A 17,896-nucleotide genomic window follows, 5' to 3' on the forward strand; every position below is an offset into this window, starting at 1 on the left:
TATTATTCACAAAGATACGTTGCTTCGCGTCGAAGAGTTTCGAGCGGGAAGATTTGAATTTCATAGTGTTTCGTTTCAATCAAGAAGGACGCGTGGAACTCCAGGAATTCAAAGCACATGCAAACAAGCAACATGGCATCTCATTAGAGTAAGACCGTTAGGGTCGAATTAGTATAAATAAGTGTTTTAGTGGTAGGATCCAGAGGTGTACATTTTGTACAAATTACTCAAGTACCAAGCGTAAGAGAAAGACTTTTCGTTGAGAAATGTACGTGTAACACCATTATATTTTCAATATTTATCCTTTTTTTTATAAACACAAGTCATTTAAATACCTTTACATTTCCCTTCGAATCATTTACGTTTACAGTCCAGTCGTTTCGAATTACTTTCTGCAATTTCTTTCGTTTCATTGTATTTTATATTGTTTTTTACATCAAGTCATGGATTAGGATATTTCTCTTAGAAGTAAAACCCGGAAGCATAAATTCAACTATCATAATAGAGACCTTTTTGACACATGTCCTAGGATCAATCTAGTTGATCCTGTGAGTAACGAAAGTATACTTAATAATTTGGAGGACTAGCGGTTGTTTATCGGAAATCACCATAAACAGATACATATTAGTTTGGGACGACAACATATAAATTACAATTAGGGTAAAATTTATTTAAGAATGCTTTTATAGTAAATTTTGACAATGTTATCCCTCTGATTTTATGGAACCGGGGGGATAGATCAACTAGTATTCACATATAAACAAATAAAAATATAGATTACAATAACTGAGATTCGAAGCGTGTCTTGATTTTTTCCCCCTCAGTTTTATTAAAAACGGAGGGAATATATATGTTGTTTTTAATTTTTATAAAAAATTCAAATAACGCGTCTTGGCATAATACCTCGATTTTTTTCTAGCTAAGATGAAAGTTTCGTCATAAAAAATATTATTTATTATAGTGATTCTATATTACAAATATACCACTAGGGCATATATACATCAATGGTATACAAAAACATCAAGTCAAAAACAAGAAAAAGTAAAATGTTAGACCTGTAACCGGTTACACAAAACTTGTAACTAGTTACACCTGCTAAAAACCACAAATTAACTAACAATCATAACTAGTTGCTCCGTCTGTGTAACGGGTTACCCCAACTCAAAAAGAACTTTTTCTTCAGTTTATTTGACTTATTTTGATGTTTGTAACCAATTACACACATGTGTTTACCATTTACAACACTTGAAATACTCAAAATCTCTTAACACACCATCTTATTTCAAGTGTTCTAAACCCTAAACCCTTCATTGGTGATTCCTTTAGTAAAAAATTATCTACTTGATCTTCACTTCTACAATATCCCAACCTTAACTTTTCTTCACTAATAAGCTCCCTCAAATAGTGAAACCTCATCTCAATGTACTTGCACCTACCATGTGAAATTGATTTCTTGGCAAGAATAATCGCGAAAACATTTTCAATCAGGAGTAAACAACCTCACCCTCACTGTTGCCCAACTTCTTCAATAGATTCACTAGCCACATGGCTTGGCACACACATAATGAAGCAACAATATACTGGGCTTTACAAGACGAGAATTCCATCATCAGCGCCTTCTTCGAAAACCATGATATTGGTGTTCCACCAAACATAAAGATGTATCTATATGTGGAATTTTGATAATCTTTATCTCCGCACCCTAAAATTACATTTTTTTGCCGTTATAAACTAGTTATGACAACCAAATCTATAACTAATTCCAAATCCACTTCAAATATCTAGATTTAAATTAAATAGTTATAAATTGGTCTATTTATAAATTATTGACTATCCATCCCTATTATCTTTTAGGATTCAGTTAAAATCCACTTATTATCAAAAAAAAATTAGATTATCATTGTGCTCTTTGTTAATTGTTATACATTATTTCCCCATATTGTACTATTATTATAATGTATTTTAAATTAATATATAATAACTGTTCCTTTTTATTCTATCATTATAATTTATTCTCAAATCAATATATAATATATAAATTTTTAAAAGGTGTTGCATTGTTGTGTTAAAAAACAATATATAATTAAAATTTGAAATGTGTCGTTGTGTTGAAATAGATGACCGGTTTTAAGTTTTAAGTTTTTAACTTAAATTACAGTGTCGCTACTTATATTTATTCTATCCTAAAGATAAGAGAAAATATGAGATAAAACCTAATTAAAAGTTTTTCTTAAGGTTTACAATGTCTCTTGTGCAATATTTAGGGTAAATAATTTATGGTTAAGGTTTACACAGTAAATAGTATGGTAAAGAATAAAATCTTAAACCTACTGACAAATTAAGTTTTAGAAAAAGGTGACTCGTTTTCGTTGCCCAAATATCTACGTACCTTCTTATTGAAGGATCAGAGTCAACGTAGTTCGAAGTTTTGTTGATGTTTTTTATGGGATTATATGATTTGTTGATTATTTGATTTTTAACGTGTTTTAGCAAGATACGTAGTCGCAGTTCGTGGTTATCGTATATCGCAGTTAAAAACTAAATTCGTATTTTGCATATAATCTCTTTTATATTTTTTGTATTAAATAATTAATTTTTGCTTTAGTTGAATTAGAATAATTATGTTTAAATAAATTGATTCAAGCATTTTTAGCGACATGCATTCGATTATTACTCAAAGGCATTAACCGATTGCGCATGATTTTTATGGGGCTTCAGATATTTAACCGGTGCGACATAGAGAGTCGACCAATTCGAAGGCGGGATGAAATAGATATTCACCCATCATTTATCCGTTAAAGTGGAAATTAGAATTGATAAAAAAACTTAGTATTTATAAATTAGATTCATGTGTGTAATTTTATCGTTTTTGGTATTTTATATTTTTTAATTTGTTATTTTTGAGATTTATAAACTAAAATGAAAATGTTAGATTGAATAATGAAACACACTTTTTTTTTGGCTTTATACCACCGGTTTAGTCCGGTTCGGGGGCGAGTTTTGGCATCAAGTGGCTTCATCCCCTTCCCGATCGCAGTTGCGGGGGATCGAACCGTGGTTCTCCCTATCAAGTCCAGCGCCAATCACCACTGAATGGCTAATAAAAGATTCAACTTTTTCGTGATGTCTACATTTTGGTAGTAATTCAAAGTTTGTTGCAATTTATATGCTATGCATAAAATTATTAAATCTCCAAAACAAAGAAGTACAGAATAGAACATGGCTCCAAACTGAATTTGTTACCATTATTATGGACAATGTTATTATTTATCTAGCTAAGAAAACAAAAGAAAAGAGTTAAAAACAAAGTCCTCCTCTCTATCTCTCTCGTAATTCTTCTTTCCCCATTCAGTATATCATTTTTCTCTCCAAATCAAATTCAATGAACCACACACATGGATCTCCTTGTTCAATTACCACCATTGCACTAACAATACGACACAACAATTAATCATAGAGCCTAAAAAGAGTTACCGGAACGGGATTTTTCAGTGGATAAACGACGAACTTAATGGTGGCGAAGCGGCAATGTTGAGCAGTATCGCGCAGGAGGTTGGCGGAACGAGATCGGAGCGGCGTTTCTGGCTGTTTGCAAGATGGTCGTGAGTGGCGGCGTGAGAGCTCCGATGGCTGGGCGACGGCCGTGCATCGCATGAATGGAGGTTGCCGGCCGATTCTATCCGCGTAGGGAAGGCGTCATGTGGTTGTTTGTCGTGAACGGAGGGAAGGTCTCGTGTCGTGTGCTTTTGTGTTGTCAATGGTGATGATATTTTATTTACAAAGGTGAGATATAATGTGGTTATTATTATGATATTGAAATATGCAAGCTATAGCATGATAGAGATGATAGAGATGAAGAAGAAGATAAAGAGAGATAGAAAAAGGAGAGAAACAAAGAAGATAAGAGAAGGATTCAGCATATTTCCACACACTTATTACAATGAGTTGATAGCTCTTTATATACAATGTTGTTCTAATAGCTTGGTATGTAAGTAACCAACCTAACTAACTATTTAACTAACTCTAACTACTATAACTAACTTCAGCAAGGTATTTAAGAGCCTCCCTCAAGTTGAACATTGATAAATGTCGAGCAAGTTCAACTTGGACATAAGATCATGAAAAGGTTTAGGGAGTAATGGCTTTGTAAAAAAATTAGCATGTTGATTACATGATGTAATTGGAAGAAGTTTCATGGTACATACTTTTCACGAACAATATGACATCTTATTTCAAGGTGTTTTGTTTGCTCATGGAAAACCGGATTTACTGCAATGTGTAAAGCGCTTTGGCTATCACAAAACAAAACAAGTGGTTTGTGACAATTGATGTGGAGATCTTTAAGGAGATAAAGTAGCCATTAAAGTTCACAAGTAGCTGCAGCTAAGGCTCTATACTCGGCTTTAGAGGGAGAACGAGATACTGTATTTTTATTTTTGGTTCTCCATGAAATGAGAGATGAGCCTATGTAAAAACACGAACCTGACACAGATTTCCTAGTGTCTATATAGCCTGCCTAGTAAGCATCAGAGAAACTTGTGATGTGGACCTGAGAATTCCTTGGAAAGAAGAGACCTCGACCTGGACATTGTTTGAGGTATTTCAAAACTCTACAAGCAGAATTATGATGAGTCATTGTAGGTTTGGAGAGGAATTGACTAAGTTGCTGAGTGATAAAAGTAATGTCAGGTCTGGTTGTGTTGAGGTAGATTAATCTACCAATAAGTCTTCTGTATGCTGGTATGTCATCAACGATAGGGCCATTGTCATTATGAAGCTTGATGGATGGGTCAGAGGGAGTATTGGCAGGTTTAGAACCTAGGAAGCCAGTATCATTCAATAGATCGAGGCAATATTTTCTTTGGCATATGGAAATTCCTTGTGATGAATGAGCCACTTCTGAACCTAGAAAATATTTGAGTATTCCTAGGTCTTTGATTCTGAAAGAATGATGAAGAATGTAACACCCTTCTAATACCCCGCATAAATAATAAACAATAATCAGAGTAAACATGAAAAAGGGCATTACAACTTCCAATAATTAAACAATAATACTCATGTCATGCCATAAAAGAGAACGTCAACCAAATTTATTCAGATCATCATGTTTATCACAGCGGAATTATCTTTAACATCTGAATAACAAACAGCCAAGTCACAGACTTAAAGCATCAACATAAAAATCCATCCGAAATAAAAAGAGTTTAACAAGTAACTCTAAACGACGCCCCCAGTGTTACACGACCAGAGCATGACACGGACCCAACTGACTCTAATGAACTACTTGACGAGCTAATCCTCACCAAGTACGAGAGCTACTCCTCAATCTGAAAAATAACAACAGTAAGGGTGAGTCTCATTCACATTTAACTAATGTTATAAGATATAGATAATAAAATATCATTTCACATGCCATTCACCCAATCACAGTTATGATCAGATTCAAACCATACAATCAGCAAGCAAACAACCAAATTAACACATATTATAACATTGGACAATCTTCCATTCATGTTATAATAGCAAAACAGCCTAATGCAATGCAACTACATGCATGTGGTACCAAATATCTGGGATAACCCAACTCACCGACCCACCATCGTCAAGGATACGGTAACACCCACTCACTAATTCCACACAATGGGAATTAGCTACCACTGATCCACCATCGTCAAGGACCAGCCACAAAATGATTATGAATGCATGCATCAACCATAACATGCTCATCACCCACATACATCGATCAATGTCATAATCATCAATAAAACACATATTTCATACCAACAATACATGTATAATAAACACCAGTTATAACCACATCATCATACAGGTAAGACATTCATTAGTGTACCTATAAGCATATCCCACCACAACAAATAAGATCGAGTGTTTTAAAAATAATTCAAGCCACAACTCAAAACACCATTTGATTATATAAATTATTTGATTAGCTTCACTGTACTCGAAACGGCACCAAAATCCGGCTTACGGTTTAAAAGTTACACATTTTTAAACTTTTCAAGACGGCCTGTCGCCACACTAACAGCACGCGGCGCCACACACATTCGCGGCGCGGAACGAATCGGAACAACGCCTTCGCGGCGCAAACAAGGTTTCGCGGCGCGGAACGAGAAGAAACTACGCCTTCGCGGCGCGGCCATACTCTCGCGGCGCGTACTGAGCACAACAAAACTTCCTGGCCTTCTGCCAAGCAGTTCGCGGCGCCAACTCCTGGACGCGGCGCGAACTGGCGATTTCCAGCGCTCCGAATAGCAGAAAATAGCCTGCGATTTCGTCCCTCTTTCACCGAATCACTACCAAACCAAACTCACTCCAACCAGATTTCGCATACAGTGAAATAACACATATTATAACACATTTATAATACATTCAACCATCCAATTATCACCATACACGATCAATACAATTCATTATAAATCAATTCTCCCAAAAACCTAACATTTCTACAACCTAAGCATAACCCAATTGATCCGAATAACACGATCAAATTCTATCATACCACCTATAATCTCATAATAGAAGATAAACGGAAGAGTCCCCCCCTTACCTGAAGGTTGATTCTTCGCTCTTCCTCACGTCGCACTTCTTCGCTCTTCTCCTCTTTTCACGTTCAGACTTCTTTTTCCCAAAATGCTGTAACTCCTTCTATTCCACAACTCCTTCTATTTTATGAAAATAAGCTTATCATTAGTAATGGGCTTCACCACTGACACCCCCCTTCTACTACACGCGACCCTGGCCCATTAGCCTCATTATTTCCATTATTCTCAGTTAACTCAAATAATTCTAATATTTAATCCAAAAATTAATTAAATTAAATAAAGAATTTTATGGGGTGTTACAACTCTCCCTCACTAGAAAAGTTTTCGTCCTCGAAAACATACCTTAGGCAAAGAGTTCTGGGTAGGAGTCCTTCATCTGGCTCTCCAATTCCCACGTAACATTTCCACCGGCTGGTCCTCCCCAAGCTACTCTGACTAATGCTATCTCCTTGCCACGCAATTGTTTCACCTTCCGATCTTCAATCCTCATAGGCAAAGTTTCAACTGTCAGATTATCCTTTACCTGCACATCATCGACTTGGATCACATGAGATGGATCAGCAATGTACTTCCTCAACTGCGATACATGGAATACATCATGCAGATTCGCAAGTGTCGGTGGCAACGCAATGCGATACGCCACTTCTCCAACCCTCTCCGTAATTTGAAACGGACCAATAAAACGCGGAGTCAACTTCCTTGACTTCAGTGCTCTACCAACACCAGTTGTAGGAGTCACCCTCAAGAACACATGATCTCCTTCTTGAAATTCAAGTGTCCTTCTTCTTTTATCATGATAACTCTTCTGCCGACTCTGAGAAGTCTTCATCTTCTCCTGAATCATCTTAATCCTTTCTGTTGTCTCCTGAACAATTTCCGGCCCAATCACAGCACTTTCGCCAGATTCGTACCAACATAAAGGCGTTCTACACCTCCGACCATACAAAGCTTCAAACGGAGCCATACCAATACTCGAGTGAAAACTATTATTGTAAGTAAATTCGATCAAGGGTAGATAACTATCCCAAGCACTGCCCTTTTCCAACACACAAGCACGCAACAAATCTTCTAGTGATTGAATAGTTCTTTCTGTCTGTCCATCCATCTGTGGATGATAAGCAGAACTCAATCTCAGCTTAGTACCCAAAGCCTTCTGCAAACCTTCCCAGAATCTGGATGTAAACCTTGGATCTCTATCTGACACGATACTCGAAGGAATACCATGTAAACTCACTATCCTTTCAATATACAATTGAGCCAGCTTCTCCATTGAGTAATCCATTCTCATTGGTATAAAGTGAGCAGACTTTGTCAACCTGTCCACAATAACCCAAATAGCTTCACAATTCTTCACCGTCCTCGGCAAACCTGAAACAAAATCCATAGATATACTATCCCACTTCCATTCTGGAATAAATAACGGTTGCATATGTCCATACGGTTTCTGATGCTCAATCTTCGACTTCTGGCAAGTCAAACAAGCATAGACAAATTCAGCTATTTCCTTTTTCATTCCAGGCCACCAAAACAGCTTCTTTAAGTCATGATACATCTTGGTAGCACCAGGATGAATACTCAATCCGCTACGATGTCCTTCTTCAAGAATACTCTTCCTCAATTCGGCAACATCAGGAACACAAACACGATTACCAAACCTCATTATACCATTCTCGTCGATTCTGAATTCACCTCCTTTATCTTGGTTAATCAGAGTCAACTTATCAACCAACTCTACATCAGTCTTCTGACCTTCTCGGATTTCCTCAAGGATACTACTTGTCAGCTTCAGCATACCCAATTTAACACTGGTAGGAGTGTCTTCACATACTAAACTCAAATCTCGGAATTGCTCGATTAAATCCAATTCTCTCACCATAAGCATAGACATATGCAAGGACTTCCTACTCAATGCATCGGCAACAACATTTGCTTTACCCGGATGATAATTCAGTTCAAAATCATAATCCTTGAGAAATTCTAACCATCTTCTTTGTCTCATATTCAGCTCTTTTTGGTCAAAGAGGTACTTCAAACTCTTGTGATCGCTAAATACTTCAAACCTTGAACCATATAGGTAATGCCTCCACAATTTCAACAAAAATACCACTGCTGCCAATTCTAAGTCATGAGTCGGATAGTTTCTCTCGTGCACTTTGAGTTGTCTCGACGCATAAGCGACTACCTGTTGATTCTGCATTAGTACACCCCCTAATCCTAACAACGAAGCATCACAATAAACAACAAAAGATTCCGCCGGATTCGGCAAAATCAAGATCGGCGCACTAGTTAACCTCTTCTTCAACTCTTGGAATCCTTCTTCACATTTCGAATCCCACACAAAAGCTTGACCCTTCCTAGTCAACTTAGTTAACGGCAACGCTAACTTTGAAAAACCTTCAATGAACTTTCTATAGTAACCCGCAAGACCAAGGAAGCTACGGATTTCGGAAACTGACTTCGGAGCTTCCCACTGAGACACTGCTTCTACTTTCGTTGGGTCGACGGCAATACCATCCTTAGAAATTACATGCCCAAGAAAGCTCACTTCCTTTAACCAGAACTCACACTTTGACAGTTTTGCATAAAGTTTCTTTTCCTTCAATAGTTCCAATACCACTCTAAGATGATCCGCATGCTCTTCTTCATTCTTAGAATATATTAAAATATCATCTATAAACACTACTACGAACTGATCCAGATAAGGATGGAAGATCCTATTCATATACTCCATGAAAACCCCCGGCGCATTGGTTACTCCAAATGGCATCACTGTATATTCGTAATGACCATACCTCGTTCTAAATGCCGTTTTCTGAATATCGTCCGTCTTCACCCGAATCTGATGATATCCCGACCTCAAGTCAATTTTGCTGAACACACAAGCTCCAACCAGTTGATCCATCAAATCATCAATCCTCGGCAAGGGATACCGATTCTTGATAGTAACCTTGTTCAGTTGTCTGTAATCCACACACAACCTCATTGAACCTTCTTTCTTCTTCACTAGTAACACCGGTGCACCCCACGGTGAGACACTAGGACGAATAAATTTCTTCTCAAGTAACTCTTCCAATTGACTCTTCAACTCAGTCAATTCCGATGCCGACATACGATAAGGTGCCATCGACACAGGACTAGTTCCAGGAATTAATTCAATAGCAAAATCCACCTCCCTCTCTGGCGGTAATTCTCTTACGTCTTCTGGGAAAACTTCCGGAAATTCACATACTACCGGTAAGTCACTACTCACCGCTTTCTTTTTCACTTCCATGGACGCAATCAACATAAACACGGCAGCTCCGTCCTTCATTGCTTTATCCACTTGTCTAGCCGTCATCTCTAAGTCCTCAACACTGACATCATCAGGAAAAATAACCATTTTCGTGAAACAGTTGATATGAACCCGGTTAAATTGCAACCAATTCATGCCCAGGATAACATCCAGTTGTTCCAACGGAAGGCACACTAAGTCCATTCCGAATTCTCTACCAAAAATATCAATTGGACAGTTCAAACAAGCAAACGAAGTAGTCACTGAACCCGACGCAGGAGTGTCAATGATCATACTTCCATTAATATCAGATATTTCCAAATTCAGTCGTTTAGCATAATCCAATGAAATAAACGAGTGAGTTGCTCCAGTATCTATTATTGCAATTAAAGGAGTGCCATGGATAAAACACGTACCTTTAATCAACCGATCCTCTAGAGTAGTCTCTGAACCAGATAAGGCGAACACCTTACCACCAGCTTGATTCTTCCTCGGCTTAGGACACTTAGGACTAATATGACCTTCTTCCCCGCAGTTGAAACAAGTTACAGTGTTCCCTTTACACTCAATAGCAATGTGACCTGCCTTTCCACATCTATAGCACTTCTTTTCCTCACTTTTGCACTCGTGAATGCGATGTCCAGGTTCTCCACACTTGAAGCACTTAATAGGGGCACTAGAGTCTCCCCCACTAGGCTTCTTCCAGCCTCCAGCTTTCTGATTACCCTTACCATATGGCTTACCACGATCCATATGCTTTTTCCCCTTCCTGTCGACTAACTCGCGAGAGTGTGACGACTTCAGTTTAATATTGTCCTCTTCAAAGATTCGGCTGCAGTCAACCAAATCGACAAACCTGCGAATCCTCTGGTATCTGATACCCTATTTAATCTCATCACGGAGACCATTCTCAAACTTAACACACTTCGAGAATTCACTAGCCTCATCATTATTGTAGTGGACATAATACTTTGCTAGCTCAACAAACTTGGACGCATACTCTGGCACAGTCATGTTACCTTGTGTCAGCTCCAAAAATTCAATCACTTTCCTGCCTCTAACATCCTCAGGAAAGTACCTCCGCAAGAATTCTCTCTTGAACACAGCCCAAGTGATTGCAACACCTGCAGCTTGCAGTTCGTCCCTACTAGCCATCCACCACTCATCAGCTTCTTCAGACAGCATGTGAGTCCCATATCTCACCTTCAGATTTTCGTCACAATCAATCACCCGGAAGATCCTTTCAATTTCCTTCAGCCACTTCTGGGCGCCTTCGGGATCGTGAGTGCCTTTGAACAACGGAGGGTTGTTCCTCTGAAAACTATTCAGCTGCCTGTCAGCACCAATTCCAGCTCCATTGGCATTCCCTCCCAACACACCAGCAATCATACCGAGAGCCTCAGCAATCGCGTCGTCGTTCCTTCCTCCTCTTCCGGCCATTGTTCTGCTAAATATCAAACAATATTTATTAGAACAAGAAGTATCAACAGTGTCAATCTTACACTAATCGCATACGAGGGGTCAACCGACACTAAGACTCTGACTCAAACGACAGTCTATGCTCTGATACCACTATTGTAACACCCTTCTAATACCCCGCATAAATAATAAACAATAATCAGAGTAAACATGAAAAAGGGCATTACAACTTCCAATAATTAAACAATAATACTCATGTCATGCCATAAAAGAGAACGTCAACCAAATTTATTCAGATCATCATGTTTATCACAGCGGAATTATCTTTAACATCTGAATAACAAACAGCCAAGTCACAGACTTAAAGCATCAACATAAAAATCCATCCGAAATAAAAAGAGTTTAACAAGTAACTCTAAACGACGCCCCCAGTGTTACACGACCAGAGCATGACACGGACCCAACTGACTCTAATGAACTACTTGACGAGCTAATCCTCACCAAGTACGAGAGCTACTCCTCAATCTGAAAAATAACAATAGTAAGGGTGAGTCTCATTCACATTTAACTAATGTTATAAGATATAGATAATAAAATATCATTTCACATGCCATTCACCCAATCACAGTTATGATCAGATTCAAACCATACAATCAGCAAGCAAACAACCAAATTAACACATATTATAACATTGGACAATCTTCCATTCATGTTATAATAGCAAAACAGCCTAATGCAATGCAACTACATGCATGTGGTACCAAAAATCTGGGATAACCCAACTCACCGACCCACCATCGTCAAGGATACGGTAACACCCACTCACTAATTCCACACAATGGGAATTAGCTACCACTGATCCACCATCGTCAAGGACCAGCCACAAAATGATTATGAATGCATGCATCAACCATAACATGCTCATCACCCACATACATCGATCAATGTCATAATCATCAATAAAACACATATTTCATACCAACAATACATGTATAATAAACACCAGTTATAACCACATCATCATACAGGTAAGACATTCATTAGTGTACCTATAAGCATATCCCACCACAACAAATAAGATCGAGTGTTTTAAAAATAATTCAAGCCACAACTCAAAACACCATTTGATTATATAAATTATTTGATTAGCTTCACTGTACTCGAAATGGCACCAAAATCCGGCTTACGGTTTAAAAGTTACACATTTTTAAACTTTTCAAGACGGCCTGTCGCCACACTAACAGCACGCGGCGCCACACACATTCGCGGCGCGGAACGAATCGGAACAACGCCTTCGCGGCGCAAACAAGGTTTCGCGGCGCGAAACGAGAAGAAACTACGCCTTCGCGGCGCGGCCATACTCTCCCGGCGCGTACTGAGCACAACAAAACTTCCTGGCCTTCTGCCAAGCAGTTCGCGGCGCCAACTCCTGGACGCGGCGCGAACTGGCAATTTCCAACGCTCCGAATAGCAGAAAACAGCCTGCGATTTCGTCCCTCTTTCACCGAATCACTACCAAACCAAACTCACTCCAACCAGATTTCGCATACAGTGAAATAACACATATTATAACACATTTATAATACATTCAACCATCCAATTATCACCATACACGATCAATACAATTCATTATAAATCAATTCTCCCAAAAACCTAACATTTCTACAACCTAAGCATAACCCAATTGATCCGAATAACACGATCAAATTCTATCATACCACCTATAATCTCATAATAGAAGATAAACGGAAGAGTCCCCCCTTACCTGAAGGTTGATTCTTCGCTCTTCCTCACGTCGCACTTCTTCGCTCTTCTCCTCTTTTCACGTTCAGACTTCTTTTTCCCAAAATGCTGTAACTCCCTCTATTCCACAACTCCTTCTATTTTATGAAAATAAGCTTATCATTAGTAATGGGCTTCACCACTGACACCCCCCCTTCTACTACACGCGACCCTGGCCCATTAGCCTCATTATTTCCATTATTCTCAGTTAACTCAAATAATTCTAATATTTAATCCAAAAATTAATTAAATTAAATAAAGAATTTTATGGGGTGTTACAAAGAATGTCTTTGATATGTTAAATTCATTGATGGAATCTCTTGCTAAAATTATATCATTAACATAGACAAGTATAATTGTGAATGAAGGTGATATTTTCTTGACAAACAAGGAATGATCTGTTGTAGCTTGTGTGTATCCATGAATAAGCAATAAAGAAGTGAGTCTTTCATACCACTGTCTACTAGCCTGCTTTAAACCATAAAGGGATTTGATCAATTTACACACTTGATTAGGTTTTTAAGGATGGTCACCAGGAGGAACAACCATATACACATCCTCATGCAACTCTCCATGTAAAAAGGCATTATTTACATCAAGTTGAAGTAAGTGCCAGTTATGTATAGCAGCTAGAGCCAAAACAAGTTGAATGGTAGTGAGTTTGGCTACTGGTGAAAATGTATCAGAATAGTCTAAACCCTTAATCTGATTGTAGCCTTTGGCCACAAGTCGTGCCTTGAACCTCTCTATGCTGCCATCAGACTTATGCTTGATTTTATAGACCCATCTGTAGCCTATAGGATTCACATTGGGTGGAAGGTCTACCAATATCCAAGTGCCAGTTTTCTCAAGTGCAAGAAGTTCAGTTTTCATAGCTTGATTCCAACATTCGAACTTACATGCCACATAATAGGATTTAGGTTCAGTTTGAGTGGTAATTGAAATAGTAAAACGATATTGAGAATTAGAAAGATTAGAATAAGAAAGAAATTTAGAAATGGCGTGTGGAGTACCTGATGATGACTGGTTGGATGAGTCATTGAATGAGGAACAAACATAGTCTTTGAGATGAGATGGTTGGTGCCTTTTCCTTGAAGAAACCCTAATAGGAGGATTAGGTGTATCAGGTGGATTGTTGGTAGTGAGAGAAGGGTTAGGACGATGTAGGTCATCAAAATCACCTCCTTCTAATTGGTTAGGTATAGGAGTGGTAACTATGTCTTCAGTAGTAAGATAGGTTGAAGGAAGGTCTGAAGTAGGAAATAAATCACTAAAGAATTCCCAATTGGGTTTTATGGAATCAGATGGTGTTGTATATGGTAGGATGTGTTCATGGTAGGTGATGTTTCTAGAAATGAGTACTTCATGAGTATGAAAATCTAATAATAGAGATCCTTTGTAACCAATTGCATAGCCTACAAAAATTGATTTTCTGGCCCTAACATCTAATTTAGTTCTATGATTGGAGAGAGTAGATGCATAGCATAAGGAGCCAAATACTTTAATTTTATGGATATCAAGTAGAGTATCATAGAGCATTTGGTAAGGAGATTTTTGATGGAGCAGGTTGGTGGTGACTCTATTAATGATGAAAGCAGAATATGAAACAACATATGACCAAAATGATTTAGGCAGGTTAGACTGAAAAATTAAGGCTCTGCCTACATTTAAAAGGTGTTGATGTTTTCTTTCTACCCTGCCATTTTGCTGGGGTGATTTAACAGATGATTTATGATGGCCAATGCCTTTTGAAGCATAGAATTAAGGAAGGGAGAATTCAGGACCATTATCAGATCTAATGAACTTTGGACATGTTTGAAACTGATTTTCAATAAGGTTAATGAAATTTTGAACATGAGTAGATACTTCAACTTTGGACTTTAGAAGTATAACCCAAATAAATCGACTATAGTCATCAAGGACTGTAAGGAAGTATCTATGGCCATTAATGGAACTAGTTGAAAGAGGACCCCATGTGTAACACCCCAATTCTACCCAAAGCATTTAGGCAAGAAAATATCAGAGTATTAAAATTTCATACAACACAATTAGGATGTTACACTAAGTAACCAAACAAACACCTAGAAAACAAACGGACATCAACGATGCCAAAAGCATACACACCTGCCAATAAAGTGATACATAACACACGGAAGATATGAACATATATATATATATATATACGTATAGCTCTCACTCTCAAAGAGGAGTTTTCCAAAATAAAGTGTTTACAATACACAATGGCACGTTATCATATATACATGTTCAAAAGAGTCATATACAAATAAATAACAGCAGACTCCCGACTACCCGGTGTTACGTATCAGAGCAACCGACAAGACCAACAAGAGAACTACCTCTTCCAAAAGACTCCCAAAGCGGCTAATCTGCAGGATGCCACTCAAGCATCAAATCAGCAGAAGGGTGAGAATATAATTCATAATTGAAAGCATGACAATTATAGTAATGCCAACAAGTATCATCAATAATCATACAACAAAGTAATCCACTAAGTCAACCACAATCAATATATAAGTAATGCGACACATGAATGGTAACATAAATTATAAAGACTAACGATGATGAATGAGACTCGACTACGCATATGCATGTGGTACCAAATCCGGAGTAAAACTCCTCCTTGTCATTATGACAAATACACCTGCCGAGCATTATGCTGGGACTTTATTCCACTCAGGAAGCCCGCAGGCTGTCGTCATTGAGCACGCAGCTCCCACTGATGACCTCTTGCCACTCAGGCTAATATACCGTTACCGAGCATTAAGCTCCTACTGGTAACCAATGCCCGCAGGCCATCTGTTAACAGCATTCCGCCATTAACGTATTGAAATGTTATGCTGTGCAAATATATGACTCTATTACACGACAACAACATCATCAACAATATAACACGATCATACACTCACGTTACATCGTTTATATTCTATCCAAAAGGATACATCACCGATTAATAACATCGTTATCAATTACATCACACCATAATTACCACACAGGCATTAATAAGCACACAGCACACATTCACCGTCAAAACATACTAGTCACATCGGCATAAATGATCGCATAATTGCATCACCTCAAATTAATATTGGCCATTGGCCCACAACTTCATCAATACATCATCAACAAGTTGTAATAACAACAATTCAACAATGATAATACATCATTCTCATAACAACAATTACTTGCCATAAGGCCACACATCATGTTAATAACAAACAACCAAACATTGTCACATATTAAGAATGAACATTCATTAATACATAACACATATGAACATGATCTCAGGTTATCGACAACTAATCACATACCTCGTACCAATACGATAACATTCACACAACACATCATCATGATTTATCATGCACTAGTTCACAAAACCATTTATGAAAATCAACCAACCACTACTACATCCTACATCATCATATAGAGCATGGAAATAGCTTCCGAACGTTTCAAACATCACATAAAACGAACACCCGAGTTAAAAGATACGACTTTTCAAAGTTTGGAAAACATAAACATACTTCATAAGTTAACCCTACATAGTTCTATCACTAAATCCTAATAAAAATAATAGGATACTACATCCTATGAATCATTTCATTAAATCATAGTATAGTTCATTGCGTTAGCTTTCCAACGCTTCGAACGGCGATAAAATTGGAGTTACGGTTCAAGAGTTACGAAGTTTCAAAGTTTTGGAAAAACAGAAATTGCTGTTGTCCGCTTCAGCTCCGCTCAGCGGACCCTCACAGAGATTTTTCTGCAAAAGAACCTCCGCTCAGCGGACCACCTCCGCTCAGCGGACCTGCGTAAACCCAGAAAAAACCAAAACGAACCAGAACGGTTCCAAACCCCCATACTCACCAAAACCACTCCAAAACATCATTATAACACCAATACAACACATACAAACCATAGAAACAACCTAACATCAAACTTTTCATGGATGATTCATCAATATTTCTCAAAATCTAACTTTTTCTTCAAACTCAATCAAGCCATGGAAATGGAAAACAAACATGATCAATCACCATAACACAACAAGGATATCATTTGATCATCATACAATCATTCTCAAACAACTTAGATCAAACAAAGACCACACAAGAAAATTGTGGAAATTGGAACAAGAAGAACAAGAACAAGAACAAGACTATAAGAATCATACATCCAAGATAAATTGGATTCACCCCCTTACCTTGCTATTGTGACAATCGGCAATCGATTCGGTTGAGAATCCTCCACTTTCTCTTGTTTTTCCTCTCTTCTCTTCTTCTTCCTCTCTTCTCTTTCTTTCTCTTCTTTTTCTTTCCATCCCTTTCTCCTTTCTCACAATATTTCTTTCTTATAAAGAAAATATCTATCCCGCGGAAATGACCAAAATGCCCCCACGCTCAAATATCGTTCAAACGCCCCAAAACGCAGAATATTACCTTACTAATATTTCTAGTACCAAAAATATGAAAACCTTCAATTAAATATTAGTCCGCCATCCCGAACTAATACCGACTGAAACGACTCCAAAAACGGTAAAATTCCAATAAACGTCACAAACGTCCAAATCAAGCATATACTTATTTTCTGGGCGTTACACCATGTAACACCCTTCTTAACCCCACGGAAATTTTAATCAATTATATCAGAGTAAAACATAAACACAAGGGTGCCACAATTATTTAAAATAAATAAACTAATCATGGTCAAGTCATGCTTCATTAGGAAACGATTTACTAAAAACACAATTATGTTTATCACAGCGGAATAAGAAACATCATCAACATAACCAAATGGAAACATAATCCAACACCAATGAAAACAGAGAATTCTCATAAATCTCTAT

The sequence above is a fragment of the Vicia villosa genome, unplaced genomic scaffold (assembly GCF_029867415.1).
Source record: "Vicia villosa cultivar HV-30 ecotype Madison, WI unplaced genomic scaffold, Vvil1.0 ctg.002744F_1_1, whole genome shotgun sequence".
In the NCBI taxonomy this organism is placed as follows: Eukaryota; Viridiplantae; Streptophyta; class Magnoliopsida; order Fabales; family Fabaceae; genus Vicia; species Vicia villosa.